Source organism: Delphinus delphis, chromosome 4 (assembly GCF_949987515.2).
Source record: "Delphinus delphis chromosome 4, mDelDel1.2, whole genome shotgun sequence".
NCBI lineage: Eukaryota > Metazoa > Chordata > Mammalia > Artiodactyla > Delphinidae > Delphinus > Delphinus delphis.
This window is the reverse complement of record NC_082686.1, coordinates 85,474,665-85,494,326: the sequence shown is the minus strand read 5'-3', so window position 1 is coordinate 85,494,326 and position 19,662 is coordinate 85,474,665. Positions and strand designations below refer to the sequence as shown.

At 37.6% G+C, this 19,662-nt stretch overlaps 1 long non-coding RNA gene across 1 annotated transcript in view; it reads right to left on the bottom strand.

The window, feature by feature from the left end:
* Positions 1-1,328: 1,328 nt before the first annotated feature.
* The window catches only part of LOC132424181 (uncharacterized), a 217,415-nt gene continuing 199,081 nt past the window's right edge, over positions 1,329-19,662 (bottom strand). Inside the window, exon 4 of the long non-coding RNA XR_009519176.1 lies at positions 1,329-1,711. This is a non-coding gene — a long non-coding RNA (uncharacterized lncRNA). The remainder of the gene's footprint in view (positions 1,712-19,662) is intronic.

Sequence of the window (19,662 nt, the reverse complement as noted above, 5' to 3'; positions counted from 1 at the left end):
ATAGTCTCAGGTTTCTGAAGTTCCCTGGAAATAGGGCTCTGAGGTTCCTGTGCACCTTTCACAATTTTTATAGTACATGAGCTATGTAAGTAATAACACCTGGACCTAATTTTTAAAAGAATTCTCATAAGTGAATTGCTTGCCGAAATATCCAGGTACCACTTGGGTAGTTAATAATGTCTTAGCACATTATTACACGAGGACGTATTCTCATGCATTAGTTATAAGTGTGCCACATGACTTTCATAACTGCATTCTACACAAACACATTTTTTTGCGAAACAAATACACTTTATTTTTTTTAACATCTTTATTGGAGTATAATTGCTTTACAATGGTGTGTTAGTCTCTGCTGTATAACAAAGTGAATCAGCTATACATAAACATATATTCCCATATCTCCTCCCTCTTGCATCTCCCTCCCACCCTCCCTATCCCACCTCTCTAGGTGGTCACAAAGCACCGAGCTGATCTCCCTGTGCTATGCCGCTGCTTCCCACTAGCTATCTAGCAAAACAAATACACTTTAAATGCACTAGAAGAGATTGACTATTTAAAGGGAAGCTGGCAAAAATTCTACTTTACATCTAAGAATTCTACTGAAAAGTAAATAATTGCTCCCTAACTCATGAATCTGAGTAATCTGGGTTTTTATAAATTAAACGTGTGGGTGTTGGGAAGACTTTACAACCCTCCAAAACAAGATAACAGAATCTTACAATTGTAAGGTCTAGGTCTTTTTCAAAATCATGATCCGTAAGAAAGATAAAGATAAATCTTTGAATTAAGGAAAATGTTCTTTCCACAGTGTCATTTCTTTCTTCCATTTTTTCCCCTTTGGTGGGATATCAAATGGAGGATATTTTTAGTTTATTTATACTGAACTGTTACCTGGTGAGATTTACATTTAAAACAAAATATTTATTTGAAGGGATTAGCTATCATTATGTTTAAAATTGTATTTACAGTGTTTTGTAAAATAAAGCAAACCATGCACTTGATAAAAATGCTCAGGCAGTAAAAAAAGATAGAGACTCAAAGTGAAATCTCCCTCTTAAATCTCACCCTCAACAAGTAGTGCCACTCCCCAAGATAACTGTTGTTAATAGTATCTTGTTTTTAATCCTTTGTGAAGAAAAGTCTGTCATATGCCAGATATATATATTTTTTTGTTATTCCCCGGACAGGATCGTACCATACATGCTGTTCTGAACCTTATCTTTTTCACTAAATAATATATGTTAGAACTCATCATATTAGCATAAACAGATTTATTTCATTCTTTTTAACAACATTGCATTCCTCCTTATGACTTCACCATAATTCATTTAACCTAGCCTTTGTTTGGGGGCACTTTGGTGGTTTCCATCTTCATGCTTGTATAAATGTTGCTACGGTGAACATCTTTATGCTTACCTATCTTGGCACAGATACGTAAGAATATCAGTGGATAATTGTTAGCAGTGATATTACCCACATAGATTAAGAGGCATGAAAATACTCAACATTCAAAAGCATGTCAGGGGCTTCCCTGGTGGCGCAGTGGTTGAGAGTCCGCCTGCCGATGCAGGGGACACGGGTTCGTGCCCCAGTCTGGGAAGATCCCACATACCGCGGGGTGGCTGGGCCCGTGAGCCATGGCCGCTGAGCCTGCGCGTCCAGAACCTGTGCTCCGCAACGGGAGAGGCCACAACAGTGAGAGGTCCACGTACTGCAAAAAAAAAAAACCAAACAAACAAAAGCATGTCAAAGCAAAAACTCTAATACTGGTAGTGGCAGTGCAAATTGGTGCAAACTTCTGGAAGGGCAATTTGATTATGTCTTAACAAAATTTGAAATTCACATACAGTTTTATCTAGAAATTTTGCTGTCAGAAACTAACATAATGGTATTTGTCAATTATATCTCAGTGAAAACAAAAAGAGAAAGAAATTGACACTATCAATACATAGTATAATTGCTTTTTTGCATAGAAAGTTTTTGTTATTGAAGTATAACTGATTTACAATATTATATTAGTTTCAGATATACAGCATAGATTCAATATTTTTAAAGATTATGCTCCATTTAAAGTTATTACAAACTAATGGCTATATTTCCCTGTCTTGTTGCTTATTTATTTTATACATAGTAGTTTGTATCTCTTAATCCCCTACCCCTTTCTTGCTCCTTCCTCCTTCCCTCTTCATACTGGTAACCACTAGTTTGTTCTCTATAACTGTGAGTCTGTTTCTGTTTTGTTATGTACATTCACTTGTGTTACTTTTTTAGATTCCACATATAAGTGACAACCTAGAATACTTGGCATTCTCTGACTTATTTCACTAATCTTAGTGGCTTCTAGGTCCACCCACATTGTTGCAAAAGGCAGAATTTTATTTTATTTTTATTTTTTTGGTACGCGGGCCTCTCACTGTTGTGGCCTCTCCCGTCGCGGAGCACAGGCTCCGGACACGCAGGCTCAGCGGCCATGGCTCACGGGCCCAGCCGCTCCGCGGCATGTGGGATCTTCCCGGACCGGGGCACGAACCTGTGTCCCCTGCATCGGCAGGCGGACTCTCAACCACTGCGCCACCAGGGAAGCCCAAAAGGCAGAATTTTTTTTATGGCTGATTAATGTTCCATCTTCTTTATCTATTATTCATCTGTTGATGGGCAGTTGGGTTGCTTCCATATCTTGGCTATTGTAAATAATGCTGCTATGAACATTGCAGTGTATGTATCTTTTTGAGTTAGTGTTTTCTCTTTTTTTTTTTTTTTTTGGATATATGCAAAGTAGAAGTAGAAGTGTTGGATCATATGGTAATTCTGTTTTGAGATTTTTGAGAAACCTCCATACTGTTTTCCATAGCGGCTGCACCAGTCTACATTCCCACCAGCAGTGTACATGGGTTCCCTTTTCTCTACATCCTTGGCAACATTTGTTATTTGTAGACTTTTTGATGTTAGCCATTCTGACAGGTGTGAGGTGATGTCTCATTGTGGTTTTGATTTGCATTTCTCTAATAATTAGCAACATTGAGCATCTTGTCATGGGCTGTGGAGAAATGTCTATTCAGGTCTTCTACCCATTTTTTAAATTGGGTTGTGTTTGGTTTTTTGAGCTGTTTATATATGTAGATATTAACCCCTTACCAGTCATATCATTGGCAAATATTTTCTCCCATTCAATAGTCTGTCTTTCCATTTTGTCGATGGTTTCCTTTGCTGTGCAAAAGCTTTTAAGTTTAATTAGGTCCCACTTGTTTATTTTTGCTTTTCTTTCTTTTGCTTTAGGAAAGAGATCCAAAAAATATTGCTACGGTTTATGTCAAAGGGTGTTCTGCTTATGTTTTCTTCTAGGAGTTTTATGATTTGGGGTCGTACATCAGGTCTTTAGTCCATTTTGAGTTTATCTTTGTATGTGGTGTGAGGAGATGTTACACAGTATCATTTCTTATAGACATAACCTCTTATATTACACCTGTAAGAATATTAGAGCTGGAAAGGAATTTAGAAATTATCTACTCCAATTTCTGAGGTCCAAGGAGGGTAAGTTACATAGTGAACAGGTGCCCCCTAGAGACTGTTACAGAAGTTCAGCACTGGCTGCCAGATATGCTAAAAGAGATGGATGATTAGACACATCCTTCTCCTCTCAGACCTCCGCCTCACTGACCACGGTCACTATATTGCTCTCGCTTTTCTTTGCCACGTCTGTTCTTATGTTGTTATGTTAGATCTTTATCAAAGGTATAGCTCAGGAACACTTTTTCCTAGAAGATAGGTCCACTCTGTATGATTGTGGGCAGGAGAGAATAGGAGAGAGACCAGGGTTAGGAAAATGAGTGAGGGGCCTGGCATTTGTTCCTTATGGGATGGGAATTAAAAAGAGTCAGGGGTCAGGGTGGTCTCCTTAGTTTCCAGAACGTGTCCTGATCTATCGTGACCTTAGTCATTCCAAAAAGGGAAAGCACCTACCAGTCATAGGTTTGTAGAACCCACAGTGTGAGCCATAGATTTCTGCAGCTGGCATCAATTAACTGGATAGGTAGCAGGTGCTTCATCAAAAGATGATTATGTCTGTAGACTTTTAATACTCAACATCTGAATATATGGTACATATGGCAAACAGGCATGTATACATATATGTAGCATGACATCAACAGGCAATTCAAACAAAAAAGAGAATTACCAAACATGGGGGGAAATGTTCATCTTAATTAGAAACAAAATAAAAACAATCATAAGGTGATATTTTCTGTCCAACACGTTAGCAAAAAAGATATTTTTTCAAAAAATACTTAATGCTATTAAGGTTTCCTTGAAATGGGTGCTGTGAGGGACCTTGTGAAAATACAGCTGACAGTATAAACTCAAAACACTGAAACATTTGGGGCCAATAATCCCACTACTAGGAAGTTAGCCTGAGGACATCATTTAGGAAAGGAAGTTGCTGTAAGCTCTAGGATGTTCCCAACAACTTTATTTTTAACTAGAAAAACTGTAAGCAGCCTAAAGTCCAATCAGTGAGGAATGGTGAGTAAAATTGTGGTAGGCCAAATAGATGAAACATTCAATAGATGATGATTATCAAACCCATATAACTTCATGAGCAGATATTATGATATATCCATAAAAGCAATATGTGAAATTGTCCACAATGATTGACAAACTGAGTGTATGTCTCTGCATGGATAAGTTTTGGAGGAATACACACACAAAACATACAAAGTAGACTTTGTATTAGAACAGGAATATGCAGGTTTTCCCTCCATTTGTAATATTTTGATTAACAATAATAATAAAATTAAACAATAAAAATAACAAATCTAAGAAGGCCTATAAATATTTTCACTTCTCATAAAGTTTTCTCCTGCTCATTCTGTACATATTCTTGCTTGTTCCCACCTAGGATGTGAAGAAAAGATATGTTTTGCTCAATATGTATAATTTCAGGTAGACCCTTTGAGAATTTAAGCACAATTCCAATGTGCTCTCAACTCATTTTGGAATAAGAGGACCCTAATGATGTAACAATAGAATCAAATCACATAGGACTTTAAAAATGGTTGCTATTTTTAAATGCGAGAAGATGTATGCTCATTCAATATTTAAACATTTCCAGTGCCAGTAAGTCTAGCTCACAAAGCAGCATATTCAATTTACAAATTTCCTTTCATTCATGATATATGTATTGAGCCAATTCTCTCTTTAGAATGAGCAGCCAGACAGTAACAAGACTGAAAGTGGGGAGACCAGTTCGGAGGCTTTCTCATTAGTACAGATGAGAGATAATGAAACCTGAACTAAGTCAGCACCCAGAGAGGAAAATGGAAGAACAACTTTAAAATGTATTTAGAAAACAGATCAACTAGACTTAATGACTAACTCCAGCCCAAATTCAAGGGAAGGGGATTAGTTTCCATCCCTCAGTAAGAGGAGTAGAAAAAAATTAATGGCCATCTTTAACCTGACACACCCTCCTTCCATGTTCTGTATATTTGTTTTAAAAATCTGAGCTCATCAGAAAGCCCAGACATCTACAGTGTTTCTTCTTCTAATTTTCAGATGCTCACTTCTCTTTCCCCACTAAGAGACACTTTTCTTAGTTTTAAGGACTTTCTTTCCATTTTGAATTAATCTCTGTTAAGATCTGTGTCCACAGAATAATCTAGATCTTGTACCTTAACTTTTAAAAATTCATTTTTCTGAATTCTAAACAGTGCTTCTCAAATGTTAGTGTGCACACAAATCACTAGGTGATCTTGTTAAAAAGCAGATTATGATTCTGTAGGTCTGGGTGGGGCCCGAGATTCTGCATTTCTAACAGGCTCCCAGATTATGCAATGTTGCTAGTCCTCTCACCGTACTTTGTGTTGCAAGAGTCTAGAGAATCCTATCTAATTCCAACATTGCTTAGCTCACTTAGCCGCATGACACTCTACCAATCAGGTCTTCCTTTTGGGACAGAATAAATTTCAGAATGCTATTATTTCCTAGGCTTTTTCAAGTGATGTAATTGGAGATACATCAAACCAATAATTTATCAAAGACTCTGCTCGTAGTGAAATAAATGTCCAGATAGCTAAAGTTTCCTATCATAGATACATCTTGTCACTGTGCCTACTTCATACTCTGTAAGATATTGATAACATTTTTATAGAGTCACATGTCAGAGGTATGAAGCAGATATGGTCATCTTCATTCTATAGATAGAGAAACAGGCTCAGAGAGGACAGGTAAATTGCCTCAGGTCAAGCAGCTGGTAGGTAGTTAAGTGCTGCCTCCCTAACCTGGATCATCAGGCTCTAAACAATAAAAAATTGACAGAAGAAAAGTCTGATGAGGGTTCCTAAGACAAGCATTGCTTACTACTAATCACATGAACCAATATCCCAAACCCAGAGCACCCCTAAAGTCTGGGAGAATAAAACTCAATGACGTCTCTGGGTATTTGGAAAAAATAAAACCATCTATTTGCACATGAGATCATTCTTGATCCATTTTCCATCACTAGCCATAGATGAAGAAATACTCTCACTACCTCCAAGACCCCAGACAACCATAATGACATGAGCAACTACAAGTCTCCCCCTCCCCAGTCCCCCAAGAACAGGCTTAGGTGTAGGGCTGGCATTGTCATGTTGAAGTTGTATTGAGAGCTTTTCTTCTTCGTTGAACGTCAAGAATCAGGTCTGGGGAAAAAATCTGTAAGTACTGTAATTAACTTCAATTTTAATTTCTGGGTGTCTTTTTTCTCCTAGCTGCTGCCAAGGTTCTCCTTCAGTCCCATCACTTAGAGCAGAATTCACGAAGCTCAGGCCAGACATCCATGGGCAATTTTTGTGAGGTTTCAGGGTGATGTGCTCAAGCTCTTCTGGGAAACTTGGAGCCAAACTAAAATATGGATTGATTGCTTAAAAAAAAAAAAAGTCCGCCAGTTTCAAGAAGCCAGTTTACATTTCTCAGTTTGGGGAAAAACTTTTAGGAGTTGGAATTTTAATACTTTTATGTTTTCAAATTGGGTATAATACATTTAAACTTCACTTCATTTTCTTTATCATTTGCTTATTTTTTATTATTCCTTCCTTTTCTATTACTATTACTTTTCTCTATATGTGTTCATACATAGCTCTATGTGTATTTGTTCTGTTATGAATTAAAAGCACTAAAAGACCCAGAAAATTTATCCCTCTAGTCTGCTCCAGTGCAGTTTAAATTAAGGTCCTCACTTCTTCTAAAATCCGATTTACGTTACTTGGAAGCTACATTTCATATTATCCATTATAATGCCTGTTTACCCACAAATTAATAGTGTACCAGATAGAACAAATGGAATAAAAATAGAATCTATTTGAGAAGTTAGGCTTAAGGAATAAAAAAGGCCTACTGTGTAATAAACTTGTGTAGGGAGAGGGCAAGATGAGGGCACTGTTGACTGACCCGAAGGATAGAAGCCATCCAGTATTATTCTGGCATTTACTGAGGAGTAAGACCGTGCAGGGTATACTAAGTGTTCTGGGGTTTAAAACATGTGAGACTCTATTTCAGTCTTCAAGATGCTCACAGTCTGGATAGGGAGACAGATTAGAAGACAAAAATCAAAGAGTAATGTTATGGGAATAGTAGAGGAACGAGATTCCTTTCAATGGAGGTAGAGGAAACTGGGAAAAGGTCATGGAGATGATTTCATTTGAACCAAAACTTAAAGGATGGACAGGAATTCAATAAACAGGAATGAATGGTAAGGATAGTTAGAGAGAGAAAATAGCTTATGCTATTATCATCCACAGAGGTGGGAAGGTGAAAGGCATGCACAGAGAATCACAGAGAATGTGATTAATGGAAAAACGTGCATGATGGACTGTAGAACTGAAAGCTAGAAAAGTAAACCTCCCTTTTCATAATTTTACCAGTGGTGTATATCCTCTAAGACCAGTGATTCTAACTTAGTTTTGTAAGCCCACTTCCTTTCTGTAAGGCCTCTTGATTAAGAGACAAAATTGAGATTTTTTTTACTCATTGATAGGTATAAAGAAGAGGTATTGTTTTCCTTCTTGGGCTTCATAGCAATGTGTCTCCTATATATTTATAATCCCCCATCACTTTTCAGGCATGTCCATATTCTTTCAAAGTGTGGACATCTAGTCACTCAAAGATAAGTTTATGTATTGTGAATATGAGATGGATAACAGTTTATAATCAGGGCTTAATGAAAGAAGAATATAAGTCATTGACATGTCTTTTCCTTGCTCAGTTTACTTTTAATTTTATTCCATTGTATAGTTCATATAGGATGTCTCCATTTCTATCAGGAGAGCTACTGAAAGATACTGATTGAAATAATTCTCTTTGAATTAATTTGACTTGATCCTAAATTGCCATATTCTGACTTTCCTCTAGGCTCAAGTGTGAATATCTATTTTTGTTCTATAAATGTTGTTAGGTTCAAGGTCAGTGTCACTACATTCTCAATAATTCTGACTGGTATCACATCTAAGCTGTATCCATTCTCGGGGCTGCAGTTACTTCCAAAGTAATGTGGATATCACAGATTTTTAGGAATGTCAGTCATTCTAAACGTATGCAAAGTGCCTTATTCTTTAAATTTGTCCCCTTATAGAGTATGGCTTAATTAATCCATTAGGAGATTTTGAAGGAGACTTATGACAGGATAGGAATTGAGGGCCATCCTCCACATCTGGAAGCTTCTTTTTGACTCTGCCACTTCAAAATCCTACTTTTTTAATATATAAATTTATTTATTTATTTATTTTTGGCTGCGTTGGGTCCTCGTTGCTGCACACAGGCTTTCTCTAGTTGCAGCGAGCAGGGGCTACTCTTCGTTGCGGTGCGCAGGCTTCTCATTGCGGTGGCTTCTCTTTGTTGCGGAGCATGGGCTCTAGGTGTGTGGGCTTCAGTAGTTGTGGCATGGGAGCTCAGTAGTTGTGGCTCGTGGGCTCTAGAGCACAGACTCAGTAGTTGTGGCACATGGGCTCAGTTGCTCCGTGGCATGTGGGATCTTCCCTGACTAGGGCTCGAACCTGTGTCCCCCTGCATTTGCAGGCAGATTCTTAACCACCGCACCACCAGGGAAGTCTCTCAAAATCCTACTTTTGACAGCAAGAAAATTTTGTATTGCGGAAGGTGAAAAAAAAGAAAAAAGAATTATTTGGTTTTTGATAGCTTTCCCTAGGCTTACCTCTATTTATTATCTTAGGAGGCAGAAGTCCTCCTTTTTAGGAAAGTGTATCATCATTATTTTGTTGGACTCATAAAAACCACAGTATTTCAAATTACTGTATTGTTTAAAGTGACTATTCATGTGCATATTGAACATATCATAGGTCACAGATAACTCTTCATCTAAACATTTACTGATAAGGGTGGCTGGATTCTGTTTTCAGTTTCATTTATCTCTTTTTCCAAGATGTGAAGGCAGTACATTTTTCTCTTGCCTCCATCTGCTTCCCTCACCCCCTCTTCTTTTGCTCACAGCATGGGAAGGAGAGTTACAGCTTAGCCTGTTTGCTTATGGAACTGTGCCAGAAGCAGTTTTGAAGGTGCTTTAAAAATGAAGACATCTGGCAGCTGGCATACTTACAATTCATTTGCCAAAGACAAGTTGCACACTGCTGGAATTTTTAACTGAAGATCACGTACCAGGTAAGAAGCAGTCAGGTGGAGCTGGTGCATAGGAAGCCACACACTCAAAAAATGTTAGCTCTGTGAAGTTGGATGGAGTAAATCAAGAAACACGCCTACATCCTTGTCTACCAACCCCCTTGTCACCAGGCACCCTTAAGAGAGGTAAGAGGAAAAAGATACAAGCCAAGAAAATTGACAGTGAATCACAAGGCACTGACATGTCAGCAGAAGCCCTAGAAAACAGGCAAGAGGAAAGGGTATTAAAATAAAAACGTGAAAAGAGAATTTAACATAGTGTTGGATAAACATGGTTCTGTCAATTGAATGGTCCAGTTTTTCAGAAAGAAGTAGCCTAAGAGATTATGGTTTCATGGTTCACCCCACTAGTGAATTACTAACAGTAAACCAATGAATGCTCTGTGATTGAAAATTTACTTGATGTTTGACAGTATTAGGGTAGTTGTTCGGGGTTTTCTGTTTTAAAATCTTTTATTGTAACTGGAAATCACTAAATACTAGTGCCAGATCAATTGGTTTTGTAATTTTACACTTGGATTAAATGAATCTGTGTTTTATACCTTTGTTCTTCTGCAACAGGAATTTAACTCACAAATATGGGCATTTCATTATGAGATTAACACTTGACCTAACAGAACAAGGGAGAGAAATTATCCCACCACATTGACAATCTCTCTCTGACAAATTTCAGCACTTTAAAAGTAGTGGGGGCGACCACCTAGAGGGGAGGAGAGGGAGGAGATATGGGGATATACGTATACGTATAGCTGATTTCACTTTGTTATACAGGAGAAACTAACACACCATTGTAAAGCAATTATACTCCAATAAAGATGTTAAAAAAGTAGTGTGGGCCATATTTGACATACAGGCAATAAGATATATGTTTATAAAGCAAGAATTAGAGATTATTTGTGTTAGAACTTGATATATTTCCATGTAACAAGTCTGGAGTTTTTTCCTTCGGTCCTTCTGCGTCCAGGCCTCTTGTCTCCGGTGTTCTTGTCTCCTGTTCAAAACATTATACATGGGGGTATTGGTTAGTGAAGAAGGAAGGAGACAGTGTTGCAGTTATGTGTCTGTTGTTGAGGGCAGTTGACCCTCACCTTACTGCAGATGGAGACAATTGCTGGCCTTGCAGAGGCTGCAAACTTGTGGCCTAAGTGTAGGATCTAGTCCAAATATATGTGCATTTGACTCACTATCAACTTGCAGAGTGTTTATGATTTTTAAAGTAAGTTGACAGGAGAGTTCACATTTTTAAAAGTTTGGATTTCCAGTTTCTTTTTTAAAATCAAAAGATCAGGCATCACCATCCACAATCCCTCATGAGAGCCGTCTGCTGGCCCTGGCCTCCATGATGCGATGGTGCAGGGGTCCTCCAGTCACCAGGTCCTGACACCCTCATTCTCTCCCCAGGGTTGAATGCAAATTGCTACTTCCCTGTGTTCCTGCTGTTATTTTTCCAAACTCAGAGTCAAAAGGAAAGTGAAATGTTTCTTACATCTTTGTCAAAAGTGTGGAAATAGAAACAAGTCAGAGAGACATGTTTTTCTAATACCAGGCCCACTGCCCACAGTGATATTACCTCTCCCGCCCCTACTGCCCCCTGAGTCTGTTTCCTTCCTTACCTCCTCTGCCCACCTCAGATTCTGTGGGTCGAGACTTGGGGTTCAAGCTGCCTCCTGGCCCAGCCAGGATCAGGAAACCTGCACGTCACATCAGAACTGCTGCAATATCACAAACAGAGCCTTCTTAAAGATACCCAATAGGGCTTCCCTGGTGGCGCAGTGGTTGGGAGTCCGCCTGCCGATGCAGGGGACGCGGGCTTGTGCCCCGGTCCGGGGGGGTCCCGCGTGCCGCGGAGCGGCTGGGCCCGTGAGCCATGGGCGCTGAGCCTGCGCGTCCGGAGCCTGTGCTCCGCGGCGGGAGAGGCCACAACAGTGAGACGCCCGCGTACCGCAAAAAAAAAAGGTACCCAACATACGGTCCATCCCTGGATTTCAAATGCTCTTAATGGGTGGGAGGATGGGAAGGTAGGAGACCTGGGGATGAGGAGCTGGGGGAGGAGGACAGTAAACTGTTTGATATTATGTCACTTAAAAATGTACTTTTTGTTCATAAATTTACTCATAAATTGGTATTGCCTGTGACGGATTTTTCTACAGTTGGGCTCTGCTGCTTTCATTGAAATTGAGCAGTTACAAAACCTGCGAATATTTTTCTTTCCTTTTTTTTTAAAAAAGAGAAACTGCCATAAGCACATATGGGGAAAATGGTACCTCGTAGAAATGAAGACATTTGCCTGGTGATTTTAGTGATTGGTTATGAAGGCAATGATGCAGTAACTACTCTTTACACGGGTCCATCCATTTAGTGTAATTGCTCCCGAAGGAGAGTTTTATAGTTCTTGGAATTGTAACTACGTGAAGTACTAGCAAACTCTACCTCATGTAATCTAAACTGAAGACTCAAGAGATGAATTATAAATGCTTAGAAATGGGTTTTAGAAAGAATATTGATGATTTGTCAACTCTCCATCTTTCCTTTAAAACTTGTTTTTGTTTGACAGTCAAGTGCCTATCAGATGAGGCCCATCTGAAATCCCTGCTGTTTTTCATTCATCACATAAAGATCTTTATTGAGACCTTCTAATATATGAAGCCAAACCTATTGTTTCATTACAGAATATTGGATCTCTAAAATGACCCTGCAAAATAATTTCTACATTAGTTTTCATTCTCCTTGTGCATGATTTTAGGTCCTTTTTATTTACACAGAATTTTATTACTGGGTTAAAGAGAAGCAAAGTGTACTTTACAGAGAGCAAATGTAATCTCCAATAAGAAGGTCTCTAATAGAAAGGGAGTTGGAAAAGTGAAAAATGAAGATTATTGGAAGCAGGTGCATTTTCAAAGAATGATTTCTGGGTGTGTGTGTGTGTGTGTGTGTGTGTGTATGTGTATGTTGGTAGCAGAGTGGCAGAGACAATGTATTCTTTTCAACATTCAATTTTAAAAAGTAAAGTAAAGGAGATGGTTATGTCCTCTTTGTTACTACTATTGATATTAAAACATAAGACTGAACTCGGATGGCATGATCTAGGGCTTTCATTTTAAATTTCAGGTTGTTCATTCACTCAGCCAACACTGAACAAATGCTCTATGCTAAATACTTTGAAATGTGCTGTGGCTATAGCTGAAAATAAAACAGACATGGTCAGAAGGTCTACAGGCTAATTGGAAAGACAGACATTAAGTAAAATATCACACTTACATGTATTTCAGGAACATACCAGGCCTGCTCCTGCTGTGAGGCATTTGCACTTACTGTTGCCTTTGCTTACACTGCTCTTCCCTCAGATACCTACATAGCTCCATCCCTCACTATCTTAAAGTCTTAGCTCAAATGTCACCTTCTCAGTTGAACAATGCAGAATTCTAAATCCAACTAAATGAGCATAAAATATGAAGAGAAAACAAAGGTATTTTAAGAAATCCATTCAGAAAGAAATGTTCAATGAAGTACTCAAAGAAAACAAAAAAGATTTTAGGAGAAAGAAATACATTAAATACCAAAAATAAGAGAATAAGAGAAACCAATGAGACATATGGCTAAGTATAGATCCTGACAAACATGTAAACTTAAAAATACTGATAATCTGGAACCAAACTCCAAATGAGTTCAACATAAAAATTGAAGGTGAAGCCAATGTCAGTGAAGGGGAAAATGATAGCATGCTGTGGTTCATTGTCTTTTCTTAGGAGAAGGTTATATACATTTAAATGTACGAGTTTAAAAATTCATGGCTAACCAATACAAGAATAGACACCAAATATGTAATTTTTAAATCTCTGGGGAAGGAAAAAATGGAGAAAACTCAATTAAATCCCGCCGGCAAAATAGAGAAAGTAAAGAAGAAATTACTTTTTTAAAAAGCTAAATGTTAAATATTTAATAGTGGTAATATGGCCAAACATTTTAATAATTACAAGGAATGTAAAATGTTAATTCTCCTATTAAAAGGTAAAGATTGTCAGATTTTACTTTAACTATGTACTATTTCCCAGAGACACTTCCAAAACAAAATGACACAGCATAATTAAAATAAAGCGATGGACATAGGTATATCAGAAACATGCTAAGTAACCAAGAAAAAGATCAGTTAAAATAATATTAATATTCCTATAAGCTAGTGATGAAAAATCTGAAAGAAAAATTAAGGAAACACTCCCATTTGCCATTGCAACAAAAAGAATAAAATACCTAGGAATAAACCTACCTAAGGAGGCAAAAGACCTGTATGCAGAAAACTATAAGACACTGATGAAAGAAATTAAAGATCATACAAACAGATGGAGAGATACACTATGTTCTTGGATTAGAAGAATCAACATTGTAAAAATGACTATACTACCCAAGCAATCTACAGATTCAATGCAATCCTTATCAAACTACCAATGGCGTTGTTCACAGAACCAGAACAAAAAATTTCACAATTTGTATAGAAACACAAAAGACCCGGAATAGCCAAAGCAATCTTGAGAAAGAAACATGGAGCTGGAGGAATCAGGCTCCTGGACTTCGGACTATACTACAAAGCTATAGTCATCAAGACAGTATGGTACTGGCACAAAAACAGAAAGATAGATCATTGGAACAGGATAGAAAGTCCAGAGATAAACCCACACACATATGGTCACCTTATCTTTGATAAAGGAGGCAAGAATATATAATGCAGAAAAGACAGCCTCTTCAATAAGTGGTGCTGGGAAAACTGAACAGCTACATGTAAAAGAATGAAATTAGGACACTCCCTAACACCATACAGAAAAATAAACTCAAAATGGATTAAAGACCTAAATGTAAGGCCAGACACTATAAAATTCTTAGAGAAAAACACAGGCAAAACACTCTATGACATAAATCACAGCAAGATCCTTTTTGACCCACCTCCTAGAGAAATGGAAATAAAAACAAAAATAAACAAATGGGACCTAGTGAAACTTAAAAGCTTTTGCACAGCTAAGGAAACCATAAACAAGCCGAAAAGACAACCCTCAGAATGGGAGAAAATATTTGCAAATGAAGCAACTGACAAAGGATTAATCTCCAAGATTTACAAGCAGCTCATGCGGCTCAATAACAAAAAAACAAACAACCCAATCCAAAAATGGGCAGAAGACCTAAATAGACATTTCTCCAAAGAAGATATACAGATTGCCAACAAACACATGAAAGAATGCTCAACATCATTAATCATTAGAGAAATGCAAATCAAAACTACAATGAGATATCATCTCACACCAGTCAGAATGGCCATCATCAAAAAATCTAGAAACAATAAATCCTGGAGAGGGTGTGGAGAAAAGGGAACACTCTTGCACTGTTGGTGGGAATTAAATTGATACAGCCACTATGGAGAACAGTATGGAGGTTCCTTAAAAAACTAAAAATAGAACTACCATATGACCCAGCAATCCCACTACTGGGCATATACCCTGAGAAAACCAAAATTCAAAAAGAGTCATGTACCAAAATGTTAATTGCAGCTCTATTTACAATAGCCAGGACATGGAAGCAACCTAAGTGTCCATCATCGGATGAATGGATAAAGAAGATGTGGCACATATATACAATGGAATATTACTCAGCCATAAAAAGAGACGAAATTGAGATATTTGAAGTGAGGTGGATGGACCTAGAGTCTGTCATACAGAGTGAAGTAAGTCAGAAAGAGAAAAACAAATACCGTATGCTAACACATATATATGGAATCTAAGAAAAAAGAAAAGGTCATGAAGAACCTAGGGGTAGGATGGGAATAAAGACACAGATCTACTAGAGAATGGACTTGAGGATATGGGGAGGGGGAAGGGTAAGCTGTGACAAAGTAAGAGAGTGGCATGGACATATATACACTACCAAACGTAAAATAGATAGCTAGTGGGAAGCAGCTGCATAGCACAGGGAGATCAGCTCGGTGCTTTGTGACCACCTAGAGGGGTGGGATAGGGAGGGTGGGAGGGAGACGCAAGAGGGAGGAGATATGGGGATATATGTATATGCATAGCTGATTCACTTTGTTATAAAGCAGAAACTAACACAAAAGCAATTATACTCCAATAAAGATGTTAAAAAAAAAAAAACTACAATGAGGTATTACCTCACACCAGTCAGAATGGCCATCATCAAAAAATCTACAAACAATAAATGCTGGAGAGGGCGTGGAGAATAGGGAACCCTCTTGCACTTTTGGTGGGAATGTAAATTGATACAGCCACTATGGAGAACAGTATGGAGGTTCCTTAAAAAACTAAAAATAGAGCTACCATATGACCCAGCAATCCCACTACTGGGCATATACCCTGAGAAAACCATAATTCAAAAAGAGTCATGTACCACAATGTTCACTGCAGTGCTATTTACAATAGCCAGGACATGGAATCAACCTAAATGTCCATCAGCAGATGAATGGATAAAGAAGATGTGGTACATATGTACAATGGAATATTACTCACCCATAAAAAGGAACAAAACTGAGTCATTTGTAGAGACGTGGATGGATCTAGAGACTGTCATACAGAGTGAAGTAAGTGAGAAAGAGAAAAACAAATATCGTATATTAACGCATATACATGGAATCTAAAAAAAAAAAAAAAGGTTCTGAAGAGCAGGACAGGAATAAAGACTCAGACGTAGAGAATGGACTTGAGGACATGGGGAGGGGGAAGGGCAAGCTGGGACGAAGTGAGAGAGTGGCATGGACATATATACACTACCAAATGTAAAATAGATAGCTAGTGGGAAGCAGCCACATAGCACAGGGAGATCAGCTCGGTGCTTTGTGACCACCTAGAGGAGTGGGATAGGGAGGGTGCGAGAGAGACGCAAGAGGGAGGCGATATGGGTATATATGTATATGTATAGCTGATTCACTTTGTTATAAAGCAGAAACTAACACACCATCATAAAGCAATTATACTCCGATAAAGATGTAAAAATAATAATAATATTAATATGCTATAAATCAGATTTAGGGATCAAAATCATTAATTTGGGCAAAGAGGAAGATTTGACACATTAAACAGAATAATTTGTCAAGATACAAAAGTCACAAATTTTATGTACCTAGCCATCCAGCTTTGACATATATAAAACAAAATGTATTAGAAATGCAAGTAGATATAAAGTCCATATTCTTGGTGGAAGAATTTAGTGCACCTCTCTTAGAACCTGAGGACTAAAGTAACAAAAGAATAATAATAATAAAGATACATAGGGTTTTAATAATACATATAACAAATTATATATGCATACACGTCCAATAAAAAGAGAATACACTTTATTTCCAATGCATTAACTTATTTTTAAAAATTTATCACATATTATGCCTCAGTAAATAATCTTAAGAAATCTCAAAGAGAAACTGAAATTACACAGGTATGTGCTGACTTCAACAAAATCAGAAATCAATAACAAACTGATGGCTAGAAACAATCTAACTACTTAGGTAAACTTTTTAAAATTCTTAAAATAATTCCTGAGTTAAGAAGGAATAAAAAATATTTACAAGTGAATGATAATGAAGACACTAAATAAAAACGTGGTATATTACTAGGTAAATATATAGCAAAATATTTAAAGAATAATGTCTCAAGTAAAGATAATTTAACTATTAGAAATTTATTTCTGTCATTGACTCTAGTAACAATAAAGAAGGACAACAATATGGTCATCTCAGTACATTCCAAATTTTAAAAGATAAAATTCAGTAACATATATTTTGTTCAAATTCTTAGCAAACTAGGAATAGAGGCAAGCCTCCACACTTTAATAAAGAATATTTATGTCTGCATCTCACAGTACACCAAAATCAATAATGAAACACTCTAAGTATTACCATTAAAGTCAGGAATAAGTCTCAGTATTGAAGATTGTACTGGCTGTCCTAGGCAATGCAATAAAAAATAATAATAGGGCTTCCCTGGTGGCGCAATGGTTGAGAGTCCACCTGCCGATGAAGGGGACACGGGTTTGTGCCCCGGTCCGGGAAGATCCCACATGCCGCGGAGCCTGCGCGTCCGGAGCCTGTGCTCCGCAACGGGAGAGGCTGCAACAGTGAGAGGCCCGCGTACCGCAAAAAAAATAATAATAATAATACATTATATTAATATAGGACTAATAATATTAAATAAGAGCTATAAATGTTAGGAAGAGAAAAATTATGATTTATAAATAATATAATCTTATGTTTTGAAAATCCAAAAGAAATAACTAAAATTACTAGAACTGATAAAAGAATTTAATATAGTAATAAGATTTTAAAAACTCATAGTTTACCTATACACCAATAATAACCAATTAGAAAAATCTTGAATATTATTCACAAATGCAAAAAGGGAAAAAACCCACAAAATATATAGGATATTAGTTTAATAAGAAATATACAAGATTTATACAGAGAAAGTAGTAAAACATTGCCTCAGCAATGGATAGAATTACTCAGTATAGTAAAGCTCACGATTCTCTTCAAATTAATCTGTAATTCAATGCAATACCAAACAAAAACTTAAGAGCTAATTCATTTTAAAATATATGTGGAGGTGAGAGTAGTCAATAATGTAAAGAAAAATGGAGGTAAAATATCTTCTTAAACCTTTTAAAATATCAAAGCATGTTAAGAAATTAAAAGAGAGTGACATTAGGGGGCAGAAAAATAGATAAGTAAATGAAATAGAATGGAAAGTCCAGAAAAGCAAATTTAAGATATAATAAACATTGTATTTTAAACCGTTAAATACAGGAAAATATTTTTATAATATTGGGGTAGGACAAGCACTGTTAAGAGAAAACCTAGAAGCTAAAAAATCAAATTACTGATAGATTTGATAAAATTTCAAACCTATGTATGATCCAATAAAAATCCACAAACAAATTTGTGACAAGCAGTATATTGGGAGAAAATATTTGCAATATATATATAACAAAGGATTACATATAGGATATATAAAGAAGTACTAATAATTAACAAGAAAATGATAAACAACCCATAGAAAAAAATCAGCAAAGGATATCACCAGTCTGGGACTTCCCTGGTGGCACAGCGCCTGCCAGTGCAGGGGACACAGGTTCGTTCCCTGGTCCCGGAAGATCCCACATGCCGTGGAGCAACTGAGCCCGTGTGCCACAACTACTGAGCCTGCGCTCTAGAGCCCGCAGTCCACAACTACTGAGCCCACGTGCCACACCTACTGAAGCCCGCATGCCTAGAGCCCGTGCTCTACCAAGAGAAGCTACCACAATAAGAAGCCTGTGCACAACAAAGAGTAGTCCCCGCTCGCCACAACTAGAGAAAGCCTGTGAGCAGCAATGAAGACCCAACGAAGAAAAGAAAGAAAGAGAGAGAGAGAAGGAGGGAGGGAGGGAGAGGGAGGGGGGCAGAGAGAGAGAGAGAAAAGAAAGAAAGAGAAAGAAAGAAAGAAAGAAAGAAGAAAGAAAGAAAGAAAAGAAAGGAAAGAAAGAATATCACCAGGCAATCTTAAAAAGAGGAAGCATATGTGATTAATTAACAAATAAAAATGTATTCCACCTCAGTAGTACTCAGAGAAAGGAAAATTAAATCAGAAGTGAGATATAATTTCTGAGTCATCAGATTGGGAATTTTTTTTTTAAGGGCAGAGTTCCAGTGTAATGTAATATTGTTAGAGCCAGCACTTCCACTCCGAGATGTCTGTGGTGGATACTGTTGGCTGCCTGTCCAGCATTTCATCCCTCTAGAACCCTGATTTCTTCAGTATTTCCCTCCCCCTGCCCCTGCCTCCGCAGCCCATATGCCTCAAGAAAAGCTGGCCCCACCTTCAGCTTTAGGGGTGAGTCTGACTGAACCAAAAGGTAATCTCAAGCCCTGCTCTCTCAGTCAATGATTGGTTAGAATTCTTGACAATGAGAGGCAAGGAGAATTATGCTGGAAGTTTTCAGCAAAGGTTCTTTCTCGCTCTTAAGAAGAATATC